The 27,069-nt window shown below is 39.7% G+C and overlaps 1 protein-coding gene across 1 annotated transcript in view; it reads right to left on the reverse strand.

Moving 5' to 3' along the window:
• LOC307127021 (uncharacterized protein) overlaps positions 1–27,069 on the reverse strand; it is a 369,345-nt gene that overhangs the window by 243,809 nt on the left and 98,467 nt on the right. The gene's annotated exons all lie outside the window — the stretch shown is intronic.

The following is a 27,069-nucleotide window of genomic DNA, read 5'->3' on the forward strand; positions in this document are numbered from 1 at the left end:
TTTTATTTGAAGGGGAAAAAACACTGTAATTCGCTTAACCAAGGTGGGCTGAATGTGCTTGATTTTGAAATATCTAATGCTATATTTAAAATTAAATGGACACAAAACTATACTCATTCCAAAGATATATTATGGTATTATATCCCTAATATTATTTTCTACAAAAGTTGGTGGTATTGAATTTCTCCTTAATTGTAATTTTAATATTAACAAGCTTCCCATAAAATGTTACAATTTTCATAAACAGGCAGTGTTATTGTGGATGAATGTATACAAACAAACACAATTTTCCCCCTCACAAATGCTTAATTTGGAATAGTAAATACATTATACAACAAAATACACCTCTCTTTTTAGTTAATTGGTTTAGGGAAAATATTTTGTTGGTTTCACAACTTTTGAATAGTAATTTTAATAGTTTACTTAGAAGCATGGAAGAGCCTTCCCAACATATCTCAGTGGGTCATTTACTTTTTAGGACACTTTTAATTTTATATACCTGTCAAAGAGTATATGATGTTAATCAATGCCATTCCCTCAATATGTTTTTTATGATAATACTGGTGACATCAAAATTTGGTACACATGGTGAAATTTTACCTTTTACAGCGTTTGATACCATATGAAAGCTGGGGCCAACCCCTTTTCAAATATATATTTGTATTTCTTTCAAGGCTTGTCTGAAACAAAAGTTATGGTTATCTAAAGTCGGCTGATCGCTATGATTTTTAGGAATGGAATTTTGAGAAAAACAGGTTTAAATAACTGTCACCCCATTTCTTTCGCATAGACATGAAAATGCACTATCCAAACTTAAATGGCTGTAATTAAAGAATGCTTTGGAATATAGACCTAAGATTGGTCTTGCTTTAAAGAAGACACTTGGCAAATTATTGTAGATGTCAAATAAATTATGAAAGTAAAATAGAAAAAAGTTATAAAAGTTTAAGTTTATGAAAATGTAAAAATATATATTTTGTAATAATATTTTATAATAATATGTATTTTACAAAACATGTTTTATTCTAAAACTACAAGACAATCAAAGCCAGAAATATGAACAAGTTGTGTTCAAAGTTTTAGGTTGATATATCAAAAAATTAGCTTTCAGTATTTTGTCTGGGTGCAGTACCAAACTTTTTCACTAGATGACATCCAAGCTCCATTACTAACCAAGGGTGTCTCCATTTTCATATGGTTTGAGAGATCTGAACCATATATTTCCATAATTTTCATACATTTTATGAAGTAGACATCCTATTCAGAAGTAGTATAAGCAGCTTAGCAGTATTTGATTTGAATTCAACCTCTAATAAATATAAAATAACATATACATTATAGCTCAGTGCTGCATCTCAAATGGCAAATCTATATATATTTTTTCCTTTATATTTAAAACATTTCCAGAACTTTTTATCTCAAAATTGACTGAATGTTATATTTTGAACTCATGAAAACAAATTGGTTGTCTACAAATCTTAATTTTTTTTCCGTGTTCATCACTAATTCAAAATAAAGGTATGAACTGAATATGAAAATATGAAATCTAGAAATTATAAGCTGCATCTCTACACAAGGGGACTAGCTAGCGGTACTCTGAAAAGAACAGCAACTTAGTAAGTAGCGAAATATGTTTTCTATTGTTTATCATGGGCAGTCTTGTGATCACCCGTTGTTTAGATCGCACAGCTAGTGTACATTTTTAGAAATTGCAAGCACAGCGCACCTGCAGCATAGCTAAACTAACTCCTCTTCAGTAACTTCCTTATCCATTATATGATCGTTTAGGGCACTGACATCACCAGGATTAAGCAGATTGAGGTGAGCGAGATCACAAAAGCGATCAGTTACCTCAGACTCAGTTGTTCTCTTGTGCTCTGCCATCTCACGATACGATAACGTTGTATTAAATACAAACTTTGCGTGCCGTAATTTACATACGACTATAGGGAAATGTGCTTTGATACACCTTTATTCTACATGTAATGGGTTAAATTTGATGGGTGAACTGTCTTTTTGGTGTTAAGAGAGTGAAAACTATGGCTGTGTTTTTTTTTTTTGCACCTCCGCCGGGCATGATCTAAATAAACATTAGAGAAAGACGCAGTCTTTTCAGCTTGCTGCTATAAATTGCTTTTTTTCTGCACTAAACAAGTGAATTTTGCCAAGATATTTTTAGAAATGATAGACAAGATGTTTTAGAATAATCATGTACATGGGGAGGGAATGTACATGATTTGTACATGGGGAGGGAAAACCTAATTGTATTCATTTTAAAATAGAAATACAGCACTGTGCAAAAGTCTTAGACACATTAGTATTTTCACCCCCCAAAAGGTTGAATCTTACTTTTTTATCTTTTGCTGTAGTGTGTCAGTAGGAAATATCAGCTTTGTTTCTGCCAGGGAGTAGCCCCACACTTCAGCCACCAGCTCCTCATACCTGCAACAGCAGAAGAAGAGTGTGGCACCCACACTCAGAACCTAACAAAGCTCTCAAATACATTATTATTTCAGTACTTCAGGAGCTGAAGATGGCTCAATGGTGGGTTCAGCTCTGTGTGCGCATCTTCTCCCCCTTTCCAGTGTCTTCATGCGCAGGAAGTTGTGCAACACACATGTGGCCTTCACACACACCTCTGCAACCTCTGGACTGGTTGCAATGACGCGGCGGTACATCCGCCACCGAGCTGAGAGGATGCCAAAGGCGCACTCATCTACCAACCTAGCCCGGCTGAGGCAGTAATTGAACACCCTTTTCTCTGGTGTGATGTGATGTCCAGGGTATGGCCACAAGAGGTTGGTCATCAGTGGGAAGCCCTCATACCCCACAAACACATATGGAAGAGGCACCTGCTGCTCTGCTCCTGGGATAGCAGCATTTGGTGGTAAACCAAGTGTGCCATCTCTGAGGCCTTCTCCAAATGCCGAATTGTGGAGTGTTCCACTGTCACTGGTCTTGCCATAGCCCCCAACATCCACAACCCTAAAAAGATAGTTGGCATCAACAACGGCCAGAAGAACCAGTGAGTAAGTGGATTTATAGTTCAAAAAGAGGGACCCAGAATTTGAAGGTGCTTGTAAAACTACATGTTTCCAATTGATGGCACCAAGACAATTTGGAAAATTTCAACGCACATAGAACCTGTCAGCGATGGCCCTCCAGTCATCCATGTTGGGAACTGGCATAGTCTCCTCCACCAGGGCTGTCCAGATGGCACTGGCCACCTCCCTCACAATGCCTGAGACAGTAAAGTGCCCAACTCGTTAACTGAAGGCAATTGTTCTGAAGGAATCTCCAGTGGCCAGGTATCTGGCGAAAAAAAAGACAACAAAATTCATAAAATTTACTGTGTATGTATGTACTGTCTTTTATTATGAGCATGTGTTTATCAGACTGTCTATGGTCATCATATCTAATCTGCTTTTACTGGTTACCATACAGGCTAGAAAAAGGCTAGAAAAACACACGGGTCATGTGTAAAGTGTATAGTATGTATGTGTAGTGTACATATAGCATTACATAATTTTTTACAATAAGTTTAAGATTAAGATCCTGTCTCATAAGACAGTGCTCCTGATTGTGTTCACATCCTTTACCTTTAGTCAATTTGGGCCAGCTAACTCACGTCATCCTGAGCAACCGGCCTGAATACGTGCCCAAAGTTCCCACCGCTCCCTTTAAGGACCAGGTGGTGAACTTGCAAGTGCACCCGTTGGGTTTCTGTGTCCCCGTTTATACGTGGACTGCATGCAGATCTTCAGAACCTCAGAACAGCTCTTTGTCTGTTAAGGAGGCCAGCAGAAGGGAAAGGCTCTAAACAGAGGTTGGCGGTCCTTGTACGTTTTGATAGTTTGTTTTCAAATTTGAAATGAAATAAGCAGAAATGAGAAAATGGCGCCTTTATTCAAGATTTCATCTTAATTTCGTTAAAATCGTTTTTTTGGCTCACGGGTAAAAAACGGGGTCAGCATGGGCCCCGTATGCAACAAACTTTGATGCATTGTGTTTTTACTGTAAAACACATTTACTGTAGTGATAATTAAACGAATTTTAGCATTTAAATGATCGAAAATCTTACCTTTTAAAGGGGTTTGAACCCGCAGCCTTCCAGCAATCCATCTGCCAGTCGTGCTGTGTGCATATAACACATAAGCATCATTTCCGGTTAACCTGTGGGTTTACTAGAGGGCAGTATAGACTTGGTCGGCATTACTGGGAATGCCCACAAAACGTGGGGTTTAATCAAAATGAGGTCTAGGGTTGAATACTGTGCAAATACACTGAAAATAATATTTAAGCGGACCATAAAAACAATAGGCTCGCCAGTGCTTTTGGGGCAAATCACAATAATAATTCACCTCCTTTGTTTGTAGAAATATGTGATTCACTTCATTAACTTATTCCTAAGGTCACAATTGGGTGTGGACTGCACAGACCATCATTTCGGCCTGAATTTATGTATCAATACATATCTTTTTGGAATTATCTTTAAACCTTTATACATTACATTAACATTTAATTAATTACATTAAAATTTTTATGGGCCCACTTTATATTAGGTGGCCTTAAAGGACAACTCCAGTGAAAAATGAACCTAGGGGTAATTAACACGAGTGGATCCGAGTAGATCGTTCTCTGGGATGCGTTTTCATGAAAATCGAATGTAAAGAGTTTTCTCTCTAAAAACAGATTAGCTTATAACGCTAGTCTATGGGGCAAATAATAAGTAAAATTAAATCGCTAGTTAATACCACTAACAAGGCTCAAAATAGCCTCACACTAACACGGTAGCATATTGAGGGTCCCTACATGCAAACCGAAGCATTGAGAACTTTGTAAGTGTACAAACAGTTTAATAAGGAGATACTTTATAAAGACAGTACATTACGCGTATACAGACAGGAGCCATCTTGGAAAAGGTTGAAAACGGTTGAATAATCCGGCATCTCTTTAGTGTGTATCCTTTGGAAGCACTAGTCTCTGCGTTCAGTTTTTTTTTTAAATTATTTTTATTTATTTATTTTCTCTGTTGCGTTCAGTGCTTTCTTCCGGAAACAACGGACCATATGAGATTCCAAGTCACAGTTCATCACTTAGCACAGCGTTCGTGGCTCGACTTGTCGAGACTGTTTTCCAAGATGGCTCCTGTCTGTATACGCGTAATGTTCAGTACGTAAAGTTCAGTACTAAATAAGGGCACAAAAGAAGGCAGCCAACAATGAAACAATCCATTCAGTTGAGATGGCCAGCATTGCTGATAGTGACAGTCTTAGTCACAAACAGCACTTTGAGGAGGAAAATCTTGGCTTGTTTTCAGATCTAGCCCTGTCAAGTTCTGAGAGAGAACAAGAAACAACCATGCTCAGGGAAGAACTTTCAGAATGGGCATGTATGTTTCAAGTTAAACATAATGATGTGGATGCTCTCTTAAACATCCTTAAAAGACATGGGCATGCAGAACTCCCCCATACTGCAAGGACACTCTTTGGAAATGAGAACCATTATGAACTTACTACCAAAGATGCTGTTGAGAGTGTACAGTTTAGTGTGGCAGATCAGCTCTCAAAACATCTGAGCAGATATCCTGCAGCTATGACAGATCATCTGCAGTCACTTGACCTCTCCATAAACGTTGATGGGCTAACATTATTCAAAAGTTCAAACTTGTTTTTCTGGCCAGTTCTTTGTTCCATTCATTTGACACCAGCATGCATCTTCCCCCTCTGCCTTACCACTGCTGCATCCAAACCCAAAACACAAGACTTTGTTAGTGACACAGATCAGGAATTGGCAGAACTAATGCAGAATGGTCTGACCTGGAAAGGCAAGCATTTAAACATCCAACTGAGATGAGTTACCTGTGATGCTCCAGCCAAAGCCATGGTCAAGTGCGTCAAGCAGTTCTCTGGTTACTATGGGTGCGATAGATGCACCCAGATGGCATCCTGGGATGGTTGGATGATGTATCCTGATGTTGACAATCTGACCTTGAGGACAGACCAATCATTCAGGGAATGTTGGCAACCAGAACACCATTAAGAAGAGAAGATTTCGCCTTTCTCTGTCCTCCCAATTGACATGGTCAAATAATTTCTCATAGATTATATGCACCAGACCTGCCTTGGGGTCATGAAAAAGTTGCTGCTATTGTGGACAAGAGGTCGATCAGAGTACCGCATGTCATCTGGAGATGTGGCCTGTGTAAGCAATAGGTTGAAGAAAACAATTCCTGACTGCTTTGCCAGAAAGCCAAGAGGGTTGCAAGAAATTGAGCGTTGGAAAGCAACTGAGTTCAGGCAGTTTTCATTATACACAGGGAAGATAGTTCTGAAGGGAGCACTACAAGGACAACTGTATGAACACTTGTGTTTTAGCACTGCTCTGTGCATCTTAGTAACTCCAGAACTTACAAAGGCACAAGGGCCTTATGCCAGCCAACTACTGCAATACTTTGTGGAGAAAGGATGGGAGCTGTATGGGGAAACATTTTTAGTGTACAACGTCCATTCATTGCTGCACCTTTCAGAAGATGCTCAAAACTTTGGCTGCCTTGACAACTGCAGCATTTAAGTTCGAAAACTATCTACATCAGGTGAAGAAAATGGTCTGGTCTGGAAAAAATGTCTTAACTCAAGTAGCAAATCGTCTGGAGGAAACAGCAAAGCTAAAGATAGCAAACAAGGAAAAGTGGTATCATTGAAAGGCCCAAACAATGTGTTTGTGAGGATGAATGTTGTGAGGTGGTGTCAGAAGGGGTGGACAACTCAATGTTATGCAGAGTCTACACAAATCTACAGCCATATCTGCTGACACTGTGTGATTCACGTCTCTACGGAACATACATGGCTAACATTAGGCATTCTCATATGTAGAAAGAAAGTCACTTCAGAGGAGGGCATTCATTGTGGAGAAAACTTTAAAAATTCAAAGTCCCTGTTAATATTTTGATTTTTCAGCTGAGAAGCTTGATGAAGGTTAGGTCACTATGATTTACTTTCATATGTTTGTTTATTTTATTCAAATTTTTCTACTCACTGTTTTTTTCTCTGAGTTAGATGAGGAACAACCAATGAAAAACAAAGAAAAAATATCTGCTGTAATGTTGCCTGAGGCACCTTACTGTGAGTAGATTTAAATGTTTTCATTTTCATTCAATGTTTAATTTAAATAGCTATACTTCCATTGAATTAAAGGAATATTCCAGGTTAGTCTATAGTACTTGTGGTGTAATGTTGATTAGGCTACCACAACATTTAATTTCAGTTTCGTTCTTCTTTTTTGTAAAAAATGCAAAACTGCATTTCAATGAGGTACTTACAATGTTACATAAACATTAAACTGGTTTTCAAAAGTATAGCCGCGTGATTTAAACATACGGCAATAAGATTATTTTTATGGCTGTAAACAAATTAAAAAAAACTGTACAGCTCAAGCATGCACCTGTTGGACTATTAATGGGTCTTACCGACATAAATTTTATAATAATTTTTTTTTTCTTTTCTTTTTTTGTGATTTGTTTACAGTTACATCTCCTTCAACATCACAACTGAAGCCACATCAGTCAATTTCTGCCAACCGGCAGAATCAAGGTACACTAAAAAAAGTTTTTATAATCTTTTTGATGACTATACACATGGATACAGATATTGATCTAAACTTTTTTTTTGTGACTTGTTTTAGGTAGTGTGAATGATCCACAATCTCTTTGAGATGGTAAATATTTAATTTCAGCATAATTATATAAATATTTATATATATATATTTATTTTTTATTTTTTTTATGCTGTGATTATTACATTTTGAACAGAAATATACAAGTTATTTGAAAATTTGGAGAGGAGGATCATGCTGAAACTAGATCAAATCCAGGACAACATCACTGCAGCGGTCGGAAACATGCAGCAGTCAGTGAGTCAGCCAAGCACCTCTGTCTCGGATCTTACAGAGGAGCTAGAGGAGCATTGTAAAACGGTGCTGGAATTACAAGAGCTGTCCGATCTGCTGAAAGATGCAGACTTTCGAAAGAAGATGGTATGTGCCACAACACGAGCAACATTATTAGTCCTTGTTAACCTGAAGTAAATTTAAAACATTAATTGCTGATTTTTGTTGTTTGTAGATTCGTTATCTGTGTCTTCAGTGTGGAGGCAGCTTGGGAGATGGAATACGGAGGATGCTGAAAAAAATTGGAAGAAAGGGAAAACTAAAATTTCAGCAGCTCCTAATCAATGACGTCATCATACGTACGTTTCAAAACTTGCCACAAATGACTATTTGTGTCTGTGTCAATCCCCAAGATCTCAAATTATTTGGAATGCTTGAAACTAGGTTGTAAATAAGAATGTACGTTGTAAATGTAAAAGCTGTTAGTTCTCAATACATAAATATTCATTGCATGTTCTATTTTGAAAACAAGATTTTTAATAGAACTTTCTACATCTATCTGAGTTCTAGTTTTAATAACTGTGATCTCTGCATTGAATTAAGGTGCCTGCAGTAAGGCATACCCACACCAAAAATCCCAGAGTGTGGAGGAGATGATTGCTCAGATCCTAAAACATGCCCCAGATCGCGAAAAAAGTGCATGAAAACATTTAATCTGATCAGTTATAAACAGTCAGCCAAGAAATTTTTTATTCTCACACTAACAGACAGACGGATGAACAGACAGATATAGACTAGATAGATCTAATCGCCAAACAAGTAAAAATTTATGCTCCAGGCAATAATATCAGAACAATATCAAAGATATCACATTACTTGATGTCACAGTAAAACATTAATAAAGGGCATTTTCACGCAATCTCTGACCTGTGACTGAGTGTTGGAGCCAGATCACACAAAAATGGGTTTAAATAATACGAGTGTGCAATGTCGTGGAATGTATAAAAATGAATTTTTCGTGTGCATATGATACACACTTTATGGCGTATTATACACACAAACCCCCCACGCCCATCCTACCCAAGAGCGTGTCATATGCACGCGAAAAACTCCGTAACCATATGCACGCTTGAGCCCATATATGCCCATATGAACCAAAACTTCATTTTGGCAAATACATTCCACGACATTGCACACTCGTACTATTGATACGCATTCACATGTGATCGTGTTGGACATGGTTGCCCCGGAAACGTGTGACACCATTGTTTTACCTAAAACTTGTCACCTAAAACAAGTAGTAACCAACCAGCTTATCCAGATGAAATGTGCGCGTAATCGAATGCCAAAAATGCGCGCTTAATTAACAAGAGTGTCTTCCGCTTTACACTGCAGACCAGCACCTAATAAGGATTTCTTACAAAATAACAAAACAGACAAATAAATAAATGCAAATGAAGTTTATTGCAAAGTTGTATATATTATATTAAAACAATGGAATTAAGCGATTAATAACTTATTAATGTTTTAAATCATCAAGCAATTATGCAAGACAAACTAATAAAATAACAACAAAAGACAAGAAATTAGCAAAATGATAAAATAGTTGTTGTTTTTTAAGTACAAGCAATATAACAGGCCTATAAAGTGTATTTCCAGTTAGTCTAATGTCTAACAAAGATAAATAGTCTGAAATTAAAAAGAATGCAGTCAAATGTAAAATAAAACCACTTCTCACTGTCTTCATTTTTGATGAGGATAATGTGCTATTTTATTAAATAAAGCTACTAAATGTATCCATCAATAGCAATGAGCAGTTAAAAATATCATAAGCAACCGGCAAGTTTGTAATCCTTGTGACACGCATATCTATTTTTCTGCATTGTAAATACAAACCAACAAACTACATAATAGCGCATAAAAGATGAGGATTTTAAGCGCGTAATCGGTGCACAAAGTACCGGAGTGCGCGTCGCAGTTGGGGATCTTATTACTTGTTGAAAGTCCTTTTGATTAAGCCATTTTCCTGGCCTCCCTTTCCTTTTGATGGCATGGTACCCAGATTTTTCCCCGACATTTTCACTCAGTCTCAGTTTTTGTCGCTTACACTATAACTATTCTAACGTCAACTGTTCTCGGGGCAGTGTCAACTGTTATTGGTTCTGTTCATTTTATTGGGTCTCTGTTTGCCGCTAACTGAGCTGAAATAATTAATAACCATCGGATTCAACTATTTTTAGGGAGGGGGAGAGAGGAATTTTAGGAAACTTCTTTATCTAAAAATGTAATGTGTTTTGTGGTTTTCATTTAACTCTCAGGCATACAAATATATATATTTTAATAATTCATAAGAGTAGGCATATATATATATATATATATATATATATATATATATATATATATATATATATATATATATATATATATATATATATATATATATAGCATAACTACTGGATTTAGTGGGCCCCCTATAATTGTCACCACCTTTCACCCCATTAGCGGCTCTGTTGCAGACAATGTCATAATAATATCAAAGATCATAATAAAAACAATATTTTTCATAATATAACATACAATACTTGATGTTTTAGTAAAACAAGAATAGAGGGTAGGTTATTTTTCGAATGTAGGCCTACATGATCTCTAAGCTGTGTCTGAGATGCGTGTGTGACAAAGTAATAATAATGACAAACAGATACAAATTAAAATATTACGTTAAAAAAGATTTGGGTGCATGCTTGGGTGCTTTTCAGTTTTAACATAGAATTTGTTATCCCTTTAAAAATATTGCTAGGGTGTTAATTGCAAGACACTACTGAATTTGTTTATTTCGTTGTTTAAGGTTAGAAGGCAACGGAAGATTTGCCATCAGAATAACCCCGGCCACAGCTGACAACTAGAGACACACACATCAACAGCCTAGCGTGTTTGCCGGACACACATTTACGCACACACACACACACACACACACACACACACACACACACACACACACACACACACACACACACACACACACACACACACACACACACACACACACACACACACACACACACACGGAAAGAGTTCAATTAATTGTTTGATTAAAATAAATGTACTTTGTTCCTTACAATTTCTCATGTGTCTGTTTTATTTGGTTGACCTAAAAGTAAAATAAAATTACATTCAAAGGACTTTAAGCGAAAGTCCTCTAAATGTCCCGAATGGCCACTGGACGTCCTATGAACGTTCCCCAAATCTGCACGGAAAACAACCATTTCAACATTACTAGCAACTAAAGTGCTTTTTTCTGCTGAACTGAGATAAACAATAACAATCGATGAACGCAACCCCGACGAATGATTAGCTACTTCTCAAATTGACTTTGACTCCATTCTTATCTTTATCAAGTCATCCACATCCACAATTTGAAGGAAATCAAGTTAAAGAAATATAAACAAGATACAGAGGATTTTCTTCGGAATGAGGTATGAAGATATCAGACCAGCAGCTACCACTTCCTACATCAGTGACAATGTTACACACATTGCACCAGTCCGTGGTTCATCTGGTACCACATCTCGACTTAACAATCAGGCGAGAGGCACTGATTCGCGTAATTTTAATGGACAGAGTGATTCTACTGAGAGTGAGTTTACCATGGACAGTGATTCAAGTGCACAAGTTTCTACCCTTTTTTTGGGGCAGACGCGCTCCTTTACAGAGACCACAAAGAAGAAGAAATGCCGAAGAGGTTCAATGGCCTCAAAGAAGTCTACGGCCGCGGACTCAGAGCTTCTCAAAGAGACAGTAATTAACATTTCTGAAAATGTTAGATGACCAACTTAGGGTTTTATCCAAAGGACTGTCATTTGTCCCAACTAGTGGTGTTTATTATTTTGATCTTAAAGTGGATCTCTTTAAATGTTTCAGATAGATAAAATTACATTGTTTATTTTTCAAAATCGGATTCTGTTGCATCTAGTAGGTCTACACCTTTTAGATCTAAAAGCACATTTTGTCCGAATGTGTCTAACCATACTATCCATACCTTTTGTCGTGCAGTCAGACAAGATGTAATGAAAACTTGCTCTTCCAATAAGAAACGTTTTCATAATCTTTTGTTGAATGAGAAAATGGCTCTGACTGAATTGATCAATGATCTGCATATTATTATAAAACCTGCAGATAAAGGAGGGGCGATCATAGACCAAGACACAATTAAATATCAGCACGAAATTCTCTCACAATTACAAAACACAAGGTTTTATAAGAAGCTTCCCAATGATCCCACTAATATTTATCAAGCTGATGTATTGTCCTTTTTAAAGTCACACTGAACTGGAAGTTCCAACCGATTTTATTTCAGTGCTGTGACGTATTTCTAAGTGAAACAGAATACTGAATAGAGGGCAGGGTTTTACTTCAGCGCTCCTACTCTCCAGCTCTCACTCATAGCAGACTAACGGTTGGAGGGGAATGGTTAAGGATATTCGAACCCAAGCCGTCACACAGTCATCATCAGAAAGGGAACACCATTCCAGACCGGAAGTTACTTTTCAGATTTTGATTAAAGATTACCACGGCAAACAATTTTTTTCTGTGTATTAACTTGCACGGATTAGTTGTTCACCCTAAGACCAGTAATGTGGGCTAACAAAGTAAATAAGATCGATTTTGATTTCATGTGGACTTTAAGGAATGTGAAAACACAAGGGTGGATATCCTAGTCAGAATTTTACTTTTTGTATTGTCAACATCCGATAAGACCTGTGATTTATACTCTTCCTAAGATCCATACAAGGTTGATCCTCCAATTCGTCCCATTGTGGCACAGAATAATTCTCTTTTATCTCCCTTATTACGATTCCATGTCCAGTGGTCAGCTGCTCATCAGTGAGGCCTCAGATGCCCTGCTGTTGCTCCAGCTCCCATCCTGCTCGATGGAGAGAACAGCTAGGGCAGAAAGCCTGTCCTGTGACATAGTTGATCTGAGGTACGTTTTAATATTTAGTTTCTGTGATGAGAAACTTCTCTCACCTGAAGCTACTGTAACAGGGAGAGTAAGGAGGAGTCTGAAAGCTATACTCAAATTTGGATAGATGTCAAGTATATTCTCTTTATATATAGTCAAGTATCTCAAATGGTGATGAGACATGTAGCTGGAAGGACCCAACTGCACCCTTTAAGGCAAGGCAAGACAAGTTTATTTGTATAGCACAATTCATACACAGTGGCAATTCAAAGTGCTTAACACAGAAATGAAATAAAAATATTCGTAAGTGAATTAAAACAGTTATAATAGGAATGAAAAGAAATAAAAAATTAAGATGAAAACACCTATCTGTGGTGGAAGAAAATGGAGAGTCAGGTTTACTTTAAAAATATTTATCAGCTAACTGTGAATTTAGACAGTACACTTACAGACAAATCTTCTTGGCCTAACTTGAGGGCGTTCTCTAGATGTTTTACCCGTCAGAGCAGATCTAAACGGGTCTTCCTCGCACCGGAGGGAATACGCAACTTTGGGACTTCCCCATATTGGCTGTCTGCTTCTGTGGTTTTTAACCGGCTCAAAGCACGGCCTCCACGCCCACGTGATATCTCAAAATTCATTTTTATTCAATCACGTTGCATTTACCACAGAATCAGTCATCCACCTATGGTTTATCCACCCCACTTATTTATCGCTCCCCGTCTCTCAACCTCTTCCACCCGGACAGCCTTAACAAAATAAAAATATTGAAAGATAAAAATAAAGAGTATAATTAAAAACTGAAAATAAAAACAGGGTTAAATTGAAACATATAAATTAAAATGCAAGCAGTTCGGACAAAGCACGTACAGTGGCACAGTGCTCATTCAGTAAATACACAGCTAAAGAGATGTGTTTTGAGTCTGGATTTGAAAGTGGCTACTGTTGGAGCACATCTGATCTGTTCAGGAAGCTGGTTCCAGCTACGGCTGGCATAATAGCTAAAAGCAGACTCTCCTTGCTTTGAGTGAACCCTTGGTATTTCTAATTGACTTGATCCTGATGATCTGAGTGATCTGTTGGGTTTGTATTTAATCAGCATATCTGCAATGTATTGAGGTCCTAGGTCATTTAGTGATTTATATACAAGTAACAGCACTTTAAAATCGATCCTAAATGTAATTGGAAGCCAGTGTAAAGACCTGAGGACTGCTGTGATATGGTCATATTTTCTGGTTCTGGTCAGGATCCTGGCAGCAGCGTTCTGTATGAGCTGCAGCTGTCTAATGGTCTTTTTGGGAAGGCAGGCGAGGAGACCATTACAATAGTCCACCCTACTGGTGATAAAGGCATGAACGAGTTTCTATAAGTCTTGCCTGGAAATAAAGCATCTAATTCTTGCAATATTTTTCAGATGATAGTAAGCTGATTTAGTTATTGCTTTGACATGACTACTGAAACTCAGGTCTGACTCCAAAATCACACCAAGATTCCTGACTTGATTGTTTTGATTTTGACCTTTAGCCTCAAGATATGCGTTCACCTTGAGAATTTCATCTTTTTTTCCAAATGTAGTGATTTCAGTTTTGTCTTTGTTTAACTGAAGAAAGTTTTGGCACATCCAACTGTTAACTTTATCAATGCATTTACACAGAGAGTCAATGGGGCTATAGTCATTAGGTGATATGGCTAAGTAGATCTGGGTGTCGTCAGCATAGCTGTGGTAAGCAATTTTGTTATTTTTCATTATTTGCCTGAGTGGCAGCATATACAGGTTGAATAGGAGTGGCGCAAGAATTGACCCTTGTGGGACTCCGCATGTCATGGATGTCCACTCAGACTTATGGTCACCTATACTCACATAATAACCTCTCCCTTGTAAGTATGACCTGAACCATTTGAGGACCATTCCAGAAAGCCCAACCCAATTTTCTAGCCTGTCAAGAAGTATGTTGTGGTCAACAGTGTCGAATGCAGCACTGAGGTCGAGTAGTACCAGAATTGATGTTTTGCCTGTATCTGTATTGAGGCGAATATAATTTATTATCTTTATGAGCGTTGTCTCTGTGCTGTGATGCGGTCGGAAACCAGATTGAAAATTGTCAAAGTATCCGTTTGAGCTTAAGAATTTGTTCAGCTGACTGAAAACAGCTTTTTCAATGATCTTGCCTATGAAGGGGAGATTTGAGATTGGTCTGTAGTTGCTCAATATGGAGTTATCCAGATTTTTCTTTTTCAGGAGAGGCTTAACTACTGCGGTTTTAAGGGAGTTTGGAAAAATCCCAGAAAGAAGTGAGGCGTTTACCACTTCTAGGAGATCTGCTTCTAAACAGTTAAATACGCTTTTGAAAAAAGAAGTGGGGGGTGTGTCAAGGGTGCAGGTTGATGTTTTAAGGTGCTGTACCGTTTCTTCTAAAATGTTACCATCAATTGCTTCGAAATCAGTCATAGTAACTTTCTGAGGTTGTAGTCTGATCTGACTCACCCCAGAGCAACTCAAGGATGTGCTGATCGCATTTCTGATATTATTGATTTTCTCGGAGAAGAAGAAAGCAAACTCACTACATTTGCTGTCTGAGAGCATTTCATTGGGAATGTGACTCTGAGGGTTTGTTAGTCTCTCTACAGTAGCAAAAAGAGTGCGCGTGTTGTTAATGTTTCTGTTTATAATATTTGAAAAGGTCTGTCTAGCTTTGCCTAGTTCCACATTGAAAGCACAAAGACTGTCTTTATAGATCTTATAATGGACTACAAGTTTTGTCTTTCGCCACATGTGTTCAGATTCCATGCATTGTCTTTTCATTAATTGCACTGCTGTTGAGTTTCTCCAAGGTGCTTTTTGTTTGCCACTCTTTTTTCTGACTTTCACAGGAGCAATATCATCAATTACACTCTTAACTTTTGAGTTAAAAGAGTCAAGGAGAAAATCAACAGAGTCTGCAGATATGCTTGGTGTTTGATATATAGCCTTCATAAACAGCACACTAGTGTTCTCATTTAAGCATCTCTTTTTGACAGAGACAGATCTAGTTTCAATGGCAGGAGAGATTGATATATAAAAAAAAATACAGAAATGATCAGACAGTGCCACATCCTTAATAACTATCGAGGAAATGTTTAGACCCTTACTGATAAGTAAATCTAGAGTGTGTCCACGATCATGTGTGGGTCCGTGTACATGTTGTGTCAAATCAAAAGTGTTAAGAACAGTCATGAGATCTTTTGTTGTACTGGATTCAGCATTGTCAATATGAATGTTAAAATCCCCAGCAATAGCAAAACAGTCATACTCAGATGAGATTGCTGATAACAGCTCTGTGAAGTCATCAATAAAGGCCGGAGAATATTTCGGAGGCCTGTAAATAATGATAAGCAGAATGAGTGGAGCACCTTTTAGCACAATGCCCAGATATTCTAGAGACAAATAGTCACCAAATGATACTTGCTTACATTGATAAACATCTTTAAATAAAGCAGCTACACCTCCACCCCTCCTGACTGCTCGGCAGACACTCATAAAAGTTAGGAGGGGCTGTTTCATTGAGGACTGTTGCACTGCAGCTGTCTTCTAGCCACGTTTCATTCAGAAGCAAAAAATCTAGGTTGTTTGTGGTTATTAAGTCGTTGACTAGAAATTATTTGTTTTTAAGTGAACGGATGTTTAAAAGTGCTAACTTAACAGTATTAATTTAAATTTTTTCCCCCACAGTAATCTTAGTTTGACAAGTAACAGGCAGAAGATTAGATGGATTTGCCATACGGCCTGAGAAGGCCTTAGACTTTCTATCACGTAACAGAACAGAAATAGAGAAAGAGACAGTCACACTGGGTTCCTGCTTGTTTTGTAAACATTTGATAAGGTTGCTGTTGACGTTGCGAGGACCCAGAACACATCACTGAGAGCTGGTATCAGTTGTTTTTGGTGCAGATGGATGGAGGAGGGTGTGTGCCCTGGCGTTGTGACCGAAGAAATCTCACAGGAGGACGGGCAGAGCGAGCTGGGCCCACAGTATTTGGGGGTTGTGGGGCTTGACGCTTTTTGGTTGATATCTGGGGGCTCGCAGAGATCGAGTGTTATGGTCTGGTTCCAAAATCCATTTTCTCTGTGAAGCTCAGTAGATGCTGTAGAGAGGAATAACATGTCTGGTGAGGGGGGCTGTTGCTCTGGTGTTACCGGAAGCTGCAATATGTTATCGTCCGGTTCATGGAGTGACTTAGACATTTCTTCCAGCTTATTGCTCAGACCACACATAAGGCGTAAAAGTTCACCAGTCTGACCCCCGATGGTCCCCATTTTTACCAGTGCCTCCACAGACTCCACAGTCTGGGCTGAGATGTTACTGTTTAGTGCCTCGATCTGTGTCACTTGGATCAGTTCTAATCCGTCACAGTCTGTCTGTGGTGAGCTCTGAGGGTGGGGCTCAGCTGGGAGTGTGTCCATGAGAAGTGGTTGTTGTGGCTGCGTGGTGTTATCATTGTCCTTGTGGGGTGTATCAACCGCATGTCCATTCAGGTGCTGAAATGAAGTCCTGTGATCGTCCATACTCTTTACTGGTGTGTGTGCCATCCAGGTTGAGTGGGTTTGCACACACAGCTGAAGGATGATGAAGGAAAAAATAAATATTGTCCTTTAGCACTCTTGCACCGAGTTTGTTTGGGTGGAGGCCATTTGATGTAAACAGTTGTCTCTGACTCCAGAAGAGATTAAAATTGTCGATAAAGTTCACTCCCTTCATGTTGCAGGTTTTTTGCAGCCATGTATTAAGCCCAAGTAGCCGTGAGAACCTATTTGTTCCTTTTGCTGGAAGTGGTCCACTGATGAACGGCTGAACTTTCAGTTTTCTAAGTGTTTCAAAAAGTTAATTGAAATCCCTCTAAAGGAGTTCTGACTGCTCTCTTTGAATATCGTTCTTCCCCACATGAATGATTAGTCGATTTGCAGTCTTATGTTTCATCAGAATCTTCTTAAGTTCCCTGTTTACATCAGACACTGTTGCTTGTGGAAGGCAGCATGTAGTTGTATCCCTGCTGCTAAAGTTTCTGACTGTGGAGTCACCCACTATCAGAGTCCTGGGCTCGGCTGCGCTCTGAGCTGAGGGCCGCTGTCTGCTTGACCTTGAGCGCCTGTTAGCATCAGTGTTAGCTACGGGCTGATTCGATCTGTGTTCGGTCACATTTATCACGTTTGGAGATTCCTCACCCACATATATTTGGTGGTAGGAAACTAGTGTTTGCAATCCTTGTGTCTGGGGTAGAGCATGCTACTGCGGCAATATGTGATGCTCGTGACAGTCTGATGTCTCGAGTGCCTTTGGGTCTTGCTCCCTGTTTGTGCCATCGATTAGGTTGTTGATCAGTTACTTGTTTCTCTACCTGTTGAGTTGTACTACATTTATGGGACTATGGCAGTGTGCAGACGGCATTCATGATGAAGCTCTGCTGTGTGATTCGTCTGGTTGGATGGTTCCGCAAATAACTTTGTTTAGCAGGAAGTATTTTTCCTCAAGCTTCAGATCAATGTCATCCATCCTCTGCTCTAATCTGTGGCAGCATTCATCCAGTTTCTCTTCCTTATCAGTGCTTCTCATTATGTCGAACGAGTAGAGAAATCCATAAAGCTCGTAGAAGCTTTCCATGTTGGAAAATCTGTCCTCTACTGTGACAAGAGCTGTATCTATTAGAGGCAGAAAAAACTCTCTTTTGAAGAGCTCTTCTGCTGTTGACTAGGGTTGGGTACCGAAACCCGGTGCCAATATGGCTCCGGTATGTAACCTTATAACCTTATATAACTTATATAACCGGTATGTACCGGACCGAATCAGAACGCAGATTTCGGTGCCAAAATTCAAACGTGCTTTCACGCTTTGGCTGAGCCAGAGACAGACGCTCAGCGCTGGTCACATCACAACTCATGACAACTATTCAGTGTTTTCAACCACATCATGTTTATTTCAGGTTTCAGACATAATTCAGGTTTCAGACATTTAAATGCTCATAAGTAGGCTACAAGTAAAAACCCACACTGATGTCTATGAAACATGTCTATGATGTCTATGATTGTCATTGTCTATGACAATCTTTTCAGACGGTTATAATTTGACTAACGTTACGTGTTTTATTCACATCAGATGCACATTATATAGTAACTATATAGTTTACTCTATTCTTCTTCCAGTTCACTGGTCACTTACTTTCATGTATTTCGTGAGACGAGAATGAACTCAAGTGTTGTAAATCCGACAGATCCGATTCTGAGGCGCAAACTAACATGGCGCCGCCCATTGCGCTTTATAGATCAACTAACACACATTCACTCGCACATTTGAACATCAGATAGTTCGTGACACAGTTAAGAAATTTGTGAATATTTTGAATAAAAAGAAAAAACGAAATAATCCCGATACAGCTGAGCTGTCAGCGCTATTGCGGCTGCTGTGTCATGTGAGAAACATAACGCGTTGCCATGGAAACATTAAGGCGATGCGTTCTAAAATATTTAGCCAGAGAATATGATCATATTTCAAAATAAAGCTGAAGCTCGAAGCTGGTTTGTAGCAGACCAAGAATACAGACGACTGCTGTTATTACTGTAACTGTTATTTAGAGTTATATTAGGCTTGTTGTAGTTGGGTTAGGTGGCTTAGGTTTTACTGTGAATTTGTAAATAAGTAAATTGTGTTTTGTATTTATTTATTTATTTATTTAAGTATACATTAAACTTTTAATAAATGGTTCAATTTAAATAAAAAATAAATAAAATAAAAAGCTATTTAATGTCATCCACCCCGTTTTGTGGCCTTTTTTTTAAAGTATCGGTTCAGGCACCGTTTAGGCACCAGTACCGTTTTAAAAGTATCGGTTTGGCACCGGAATCGAAAAAAACCCAAACGATACCCAACCCTACTGTTGACTGAGTTTGCTCTGTTCCCTCATACTCAAGCTGTTCCTGAAGGAATTATTTCACAGCTCTGATTTCTTCCCTCACTGTCTCGACTGAAACTTTGGGGCTCTGCAGGATCTTACTCACTTTGTTTATCTGGATCAACACATTGTACAACACTATGGTACTTACCACAAAAGGCCATTTCTGCAGCTCCTGGCAGATGCTTTCAGCTGTAGAGACAACATCTGCATCTCGTTTCTCAGCAGCGTACTCCTTTAGAGCAGTTAATGCCTTCCCAATTTCAGGCAGCTGGTAGCGGACAGCTTTCACAGCTTCAACTCTGCACTCCCACCTGGTTGGTGACAATGCCTTAAGTGTAAAATTCTTGATTTGTTCTTTGAGAATGGTCCAACGGTGAACCAAGGAGCAGAAAAGTTTCAGGTTTTCAGTGTATTGTGCACAGAATGGAAAGTAAGCCTAAGCTTCATTTTGAGGCTGGAGAGCTGGTGCTGAGGCTGTCTAAGAAGGCAGCCACTGTTGAGAATGTCCACCTTTCACAAGTGGCTAAGGGGTGCCCTTTGTGTCAAAGGACCCTAAGCCTGCGCTGAGGAGGCCAAGGTCAGGATTATCCAGGGTGGACGGGATCTCTCTGATGACCTGCTGGTGGCAAGTCAAAGTGGCATCCAGTTTGGTCAAGACAGGGGGAAAACCATCAAGTGGATGCTGGAGAATGACCTTGGTTACTCCATCATGGTCCTGTCTGGGCATCAGCGGGAGCGCAAGGCTGGCAGGTTGGACAGAGGTGCCCTCATGGCTAACAAAGATACCTTTCTCAAGTATGCTCACACATCAAAGTTCGCAGACAGAGAGAAGGAACGTTACCTGGCTGTGAGGGTGACTGTCTGGTGGGCTTTGGGGTCCACAGGAAGAGCAACTACAAAGAGCTCTATGAGGCCAAGGACAGGCAGAGGAAAAAGTAAGATATGTCTCTGCTAGATTGTTAATTGTATTGCTGTTTCTATGCATTTTTTGTATATTATTTTGTTTCTTATGCAGCTATGTGGAGTTCATTAAGAACAAGGACTCAAGTGCAGGCAGCGAGATGGTTGCCCTGAAGAGATACATCTTGCAGAGGGACCAGAAGAAAATTGCATCCCAGCCTGCCGCGCACTGTTCACGTCTGGCTTCTCCTCATTCCACCCAAAGCTCCCATTCCCAGCCAGCCACAGCACACGGTGAGTTTTTAGATCTATACCTGGCGTAATTCTATGCACATTCTAATGCAATTATAAATAACACTGTCAATTTTCTGCACTCAGAGACAACAGACGAAGATCTTCTGGCTTCAGCCATGGAGGTGGAGCCACAGGGTGTTTTGTTTACTAACATCATATGGTATTAAGTAATCATAAATGCCTATTAACTGAAAATAATTAAATCATTAGTATTAATTACAAAATTAAAATTGTGTTCCATCACCTTCAGCGCCGATCCACTCACCTCGCTTGGAGTAAAGAACCACTCAAAGGCTGCTGTCAGCGGCTTCGGAGGTACAGTTTTCACACCAGAAGTATGCTTCATATATATATATATATATATATATATCTATATATATATTTATATATATATTATATTATTAATAATAATATAATAATTTATTATTCTTGTATAACTTTTTTTTGTGTGTATAGGTTGTTATCCTTGCGGCCTGGAAGCGTTCCCTTCCAACGGAACAACACGAGTGGATCGGCTGCTCCCTCTCTTTCAAAGCCAGGGTAGAAGAGCAGTGCTGACTGACAAACTTCAGATGTGGCGGTACCCTCCCCAGCCACGTCTGCAGTATCATCAACCTCCAGCATCGCCGGATGTGTTCTTCACCTGGCCGCTGTGTTTGTGGATGCCCTACAGGATGTGGTCCTACAAACTGATCTAGCAGTTATACCCGCCACCTATTCAGGAGTTAACAACCCCCCATTGAGCCCAGTTTTTTTGTGTGTGTAGGAAACATCACACCTTTTCTCTAGAATTATATATTTTTTATTAACTTTAATAAACTTTGCCTTGGTTTGTCTGTTTGTTTTAACAGGTTCTCTTTCGATGTGCATGTGGCAAAATTGATGAGGGAGTGCTCTCTTGGCAACAGTACCACAATGTTATATCACAAACTTTGCGAACAGCATAGTGAGAGATTGGGTGGGGAGGACCTTGCAGTACCTGTCTGCATGTGACCCGTTCCAGGGTACCATCACACGGCCCATAACACCTCCACCTCCGATGCCACCTGTACCAACTGCCAAGTGACTCATCTCTGCCCACGTGGAGGATGTCCGGTCCCGTTATAGTGAGCTAAAAGCCAGGGTCACCTCTGTCTTTGGGTCCCTTCTGAAAATGGACTCCACAAAACAGGTAACATATTAATCACAGATTATTTTAAATAAAACTGCACATATAGATTTGATTCTTTGTACATGTAAGGCATGTTTGGAGCTCTTTGAATTGTTCGTTTTTTTTCGACAACAGGTGGCCAAAAAACTGCCGGGAGATGCAGCTGGGACCGCAGCCTGGGTCACCAATGTGGGCAATGAGCACAGACAGGTCCTCATGTCTGTGCTCACCTCACATGAGGGTCAGGGACTGCAGCCCATAACCACAGGCCTGGTGAGGAGGTTTGAGGTGGCTGGAGTCACTCCCCCCACTCTCCTGTATGTGTTGACTGCTGCTCTTCTGTGGGAACACCCAGAGCAGCTGCCATGTTCAGCGGCTGGAGTGATCTTGTGGTTCATCTTGATGTGTGGCACTTCATGTGCCGCTTCACTGCAGGTCTGCACACTGACAGCCACCTGCTCTAACGGCCTGTTTATGGCAAAGCTCTCTGCCTCCATTTTCGTCTGGGACGAGGGAGATGTGGCTCTGCCGAGTGAGGTGAAAAGGAGGGAGCTGGAGCAACAGCAGGGCATCTGAGGCCTCACTGATGAGCAGCTGACCGGCAGGTTCACCTCCAGACAGCTGGCGCAGCACTGCTGCCGCTACACACGTGGCATGGAGGAGACAGAGCAGCTTGGTCTAAACTCCACTCGCCGTGTTTGGAGGAAGAAGAAGGATGAGTACAACCCCAAAAACATCATCTCAACCGTGAAGCATGGAGGTGGAAACATCATTCTTTGCAGGGCTCCAGACAAAAATATCAATTAAGGAGCCATTGGCTTCTATAAGGGAAAAAGTTAGGCGCCAAACTATTTTATAAGTGCCACAAAAGAATAAACGTGTTTTGAATTTTCTTGAGCAATTATATGGGCGTGCTGAATTGCACTTTTAGCTCATTAAGGCAACTGTTTTTGTAAAAAAAAAATTGTCTTTTTTGAGATATTTGCTTTTAAAGGGTTAGTTCACCCAAAAATGAAAATTATGTCGTTAATTACTTACCCTCATGTCGTTCGACACCCGTAAGACCTCCCTTCATCTTCGGAACAGAAATGAAGATATTTTAGTTGAAATCTGATGGCTCTGAAAGGCCTCCATTGGCACAATGGCACTTTACACTCTCAAGACCCTTAAAAGGTACTAAAGACGTCGTTACAACGTCTATCTCACTACAGTGGTTCTAAAATAATTTTATAAATTGGCGAGAATAGTTTTTGTGTGCAAAAAAACCCTTAAATAACGACTTACATAGTGATGACGATTTCAAAACAAGGCATCATGAAGCTTCGAAGCGTTATGAATCAATGAGCCGAATCATGATTCGGATCGCGTGTCAAACCGCCAAACTGCTGAAATTTGGCGATTCAAAACGCTGATTCCATTTTGTATCGCGGCACTGTTGTGATATAGTTAGGCTGGAGTGGTGTTGCTGCAATGCCTACAAAACGCTGTTATTTTCATCCGGATTGCAGGTCTGGGGTACTTGCTTTGTTCGCGCGCGCTGCACATTTCACGGAGGAAAACTTCAACCATCTTCACGAGTTCAATGCAGGATTTGCAGAACGGCTTGTCCTGAAAGATGGATTTACAAACAGAAGCTGTTTATGGGCCACAACCTGTAAGTCTGATTTATTTTTCATCGATGTGTTTTCCTGTAATAGGTTAATTGTACGTTGTAGCAAGGAAGTAAACAAATGACAACGCTGTTCTGCAAACCAGTCTGTTAAATGCTCATTCATACTTAACGTTATCCGTCGAACACCTAACGTTACAAACATTAGCGTTAAAATCTCAAGAGCGAACTTGGCATTAATGTAAATTATTCTTTGATTAGAGCTTTTATGTATTGTTTATCTGCAGGCATGCTAAACATGGTTCTGTGTGTGATTTGGCTAACTTACTAGTAAAGCCAATATTTAGTGTTCGTTTTGGGTTAATAGTTCTTGCAACAGATATTTGGCTATAATCGTTCTAAAAATACAAAAGAAACAGTGCCATTCAGTAACGATCACTATAGATCCGCAGTCTTTACTCTTGAGGACTGAACAGGTTCTGCTCGATCATCTTCACTAAAATTGTCTGGGTCTGATTCGGGCTCAAATTGGTATGGTTTTATTGTTTCTAATACTGACCAAAGCACAGCCTCCGGGTAAAGGTAAGGGGCGGGACGTTTCCGACAAACGTGCACTGCGGTTAGCGAATCACAACACACTGGGCCAGCTAACCAATCTGAGCCCATTGCATATTTTTGAGGGACTGGCTTCATACAACCCGTAAACCATCAGACCGTTTTACAAGGAGGGACAGAGCAGTGTAGAATAAAGGTCAAATATATGAAAAATAATGCAATTTTTTTTTTTTTACGAAGCATGAACCCATGTTACAGTGCACCCCACAAACACAATCAAGCCTTCAAAAGAATGTGTTGTACCACCCCTTTAACATTTTAACAACACCACACACACACAACTTTCCTTCCTTTTGTTAATTTGGTAAATTCAGCAAATTATTACCTGAAGAAAAAAGTTTTAAACATATATTTCCAATCACTATGTTGGAAAATTCTTATCAGAATAATTTCTATTAAGTTAGTGTATATTTTTTAGGTAAAACTGTTAAATTATTAAAGGTCCCGTTTTTCCTGTTTTTTTTAAGCTTTGATTGTGTTTACAGTGTGCAATATAACGTGTTCATGTTTCGTGTGTAAAAAAACAGTATTTTTCACACAATTTACTTATCTGTATACCGCTGTTTTCACTGTCCTAAAAACGTCTTGAAAGATTTCCCTGTTCTATGAAAGTCCCTCCTTCAGAAATACGTAACGAGTTCTGATTGTGCCAGCGGTTCCCGTGTTGTGATTTGGCAGCAGCTTAGCGCACGTTGCCCGGAAAGGTCACGCCTCTTACCATAACGGGGAGATGCATGTGCTCAAACTACAGCGTCCCTGGCCAAAGAAAGGTGATTTGACTCCGGGATGAAAATAACAGCGTCTCGACGACTTGGCGACAAACACACTCTACAAACGCAACCTAACTCAACACTTCCTCTTCTCCACGTGGGAGAGCAACAAGACCACGCCCCTTTTTTGCGTATTCTTATGGGCGGAGGTTAGTCAACAAACTGTTCTACTGACGTAATTAAAGCAGGATGTACCAGGATGTAGTCCAAACCGGCCGTTCGCTGTAGGCTTTGAAAGGGAACTTCTGTTAAATAAAATATCTCGCTTGGCATTGAACTTTGAGCTTTATAATTTTACAGGTATTATTTATGCTCTAACAGCAACATTACACACTAACTAAAGTTTGAAAAATGGGATCACGAAGAACAGGACCTTTAAGCAATATCTCATGTAGGGTTTTTCCTTTGTGTTTTATATACTGTCCACTAGGAGGTGTTTGTTGCATTTTACAGTGAAATAAGCGTTCCGTGTCTTTAATAATATCAACATATTAATTATTTATCTCTCATCCACCCGCAATTAATTACAATGTTATGTTTTATTATTTGGTCCGCCTGACCTGCGGATATAACCGCGATCTGCTCATCACAAACACACTCAAACATATCCACGCACACACATACATCTGCTAAACTTCACCGCGGACAAATAAGCATGATCAAAAACATCCGTGATCTTATTTTTCCTTCCGATAACAAGTTAAGAGAGTCAACAATGCAAAGCAAGAAAGGAATTTTATTCACTATTTAAAATAGCCCTTCAGGAAGGGCGGTGATACGTTTTGCGTATTCCTGTGAAGTTAAGGCAGTAACAGAAAAGTTTAAAATATATGAGTAAAATATATTGAGATAAGAATCCATATCAGTATCAATTAAAAACGAGAATTGTTACTGATTAGTTGGCGTCCACACAGCTTACATGTTTATCTGTTGTGGTTAACCACATTGGCCCTCATTTATCAATCTTGCGTAAAAACGGGCGGATATGTTGGCGTAAGATTATGCTTACACTCCTCTCACCGCCTGATTTATGAAGCTGTGCGCACCTCTGAAATCCAGGCGTACGCAAAACCTGCCCTTGATAAATGCCGCGGCTGAAAACGATCATTAGAATAACACGCCCCTATATATTCAAGTCTCTGCCTCCCCCACGCCCAGTGATGCCGGTAACGCGTTACTTAGTAACGCGTTACTCTAATGTGACCACTTTTTCCAGTAACGAGTAATCTATCGCGTTACTATTTCCAAACCAGTAATCAGATTAAAGTAACTTTTCCAAGTCACTGTGCGTTACTATTTTGTATCATTTTCCTTAGTAAAAATATATATTTTTGCTTTCTTCTTCCGTCTCGGGGAGAGAAGTCACGTATGCAACAAGTCACGTTTTCAGCATGAGGACAGTTCACGTGACGTCACGTGTAATACACACGCAGCGACAAAAACTAAACGAGAATGGAGGGAGGAGAGAGATGCGCGTTTTCTAGCTGGAAATACAGTCACTATTTTGAGTTTGTGTCAGCTAATGATGGCAATATTAAAGTTCGTTGTACACTCTGTGCTGGTGGCGACAAAGTGCTATCTAGCTACAAAAACACTACGTCAAATTTGAAGAAACACTTGGAGTCGCAGCACTGCACAGTCAAACTTACAGAGCAAGTCCCACCAGGTGCGAAGCGGAAAGCAAGAGGTCCCCCACTGCCGCCACCACCCAAACAACAAAAGCTGGACTTCAGTGCAAAACCAGTAAGTGGGGAAGAGTTGAAGAAGTTGGTCGGGCAGTATGTTGTAGAGGAAATGCTGCCATTAAACACTGTTGACTCGCCCTCGTTTCGTGCCATTATAAACAAGATCCCTACTACTGTTAATGCCGAGCTGCCTCACAGAACAGCCTTTTCTTCTTACATGGAGAAGGAGTATGCAGTGATGGAGAGAAATCTGAAGGCCGCGCTGAATGAGGTCG

The sequence above is a fragment of the Gobio gobio genome (genome assembly GCF_949357685.1).
Source record: "Gobio gobio genome assembly, chromosome: 5".
Taxonomy (NCBI): domain Eukaryota; kingdom Metazoa; phylum Chordata; class Actinopteri; order Cypriniformes; family Gobionidae; genus Gobio; species Gobio gobio.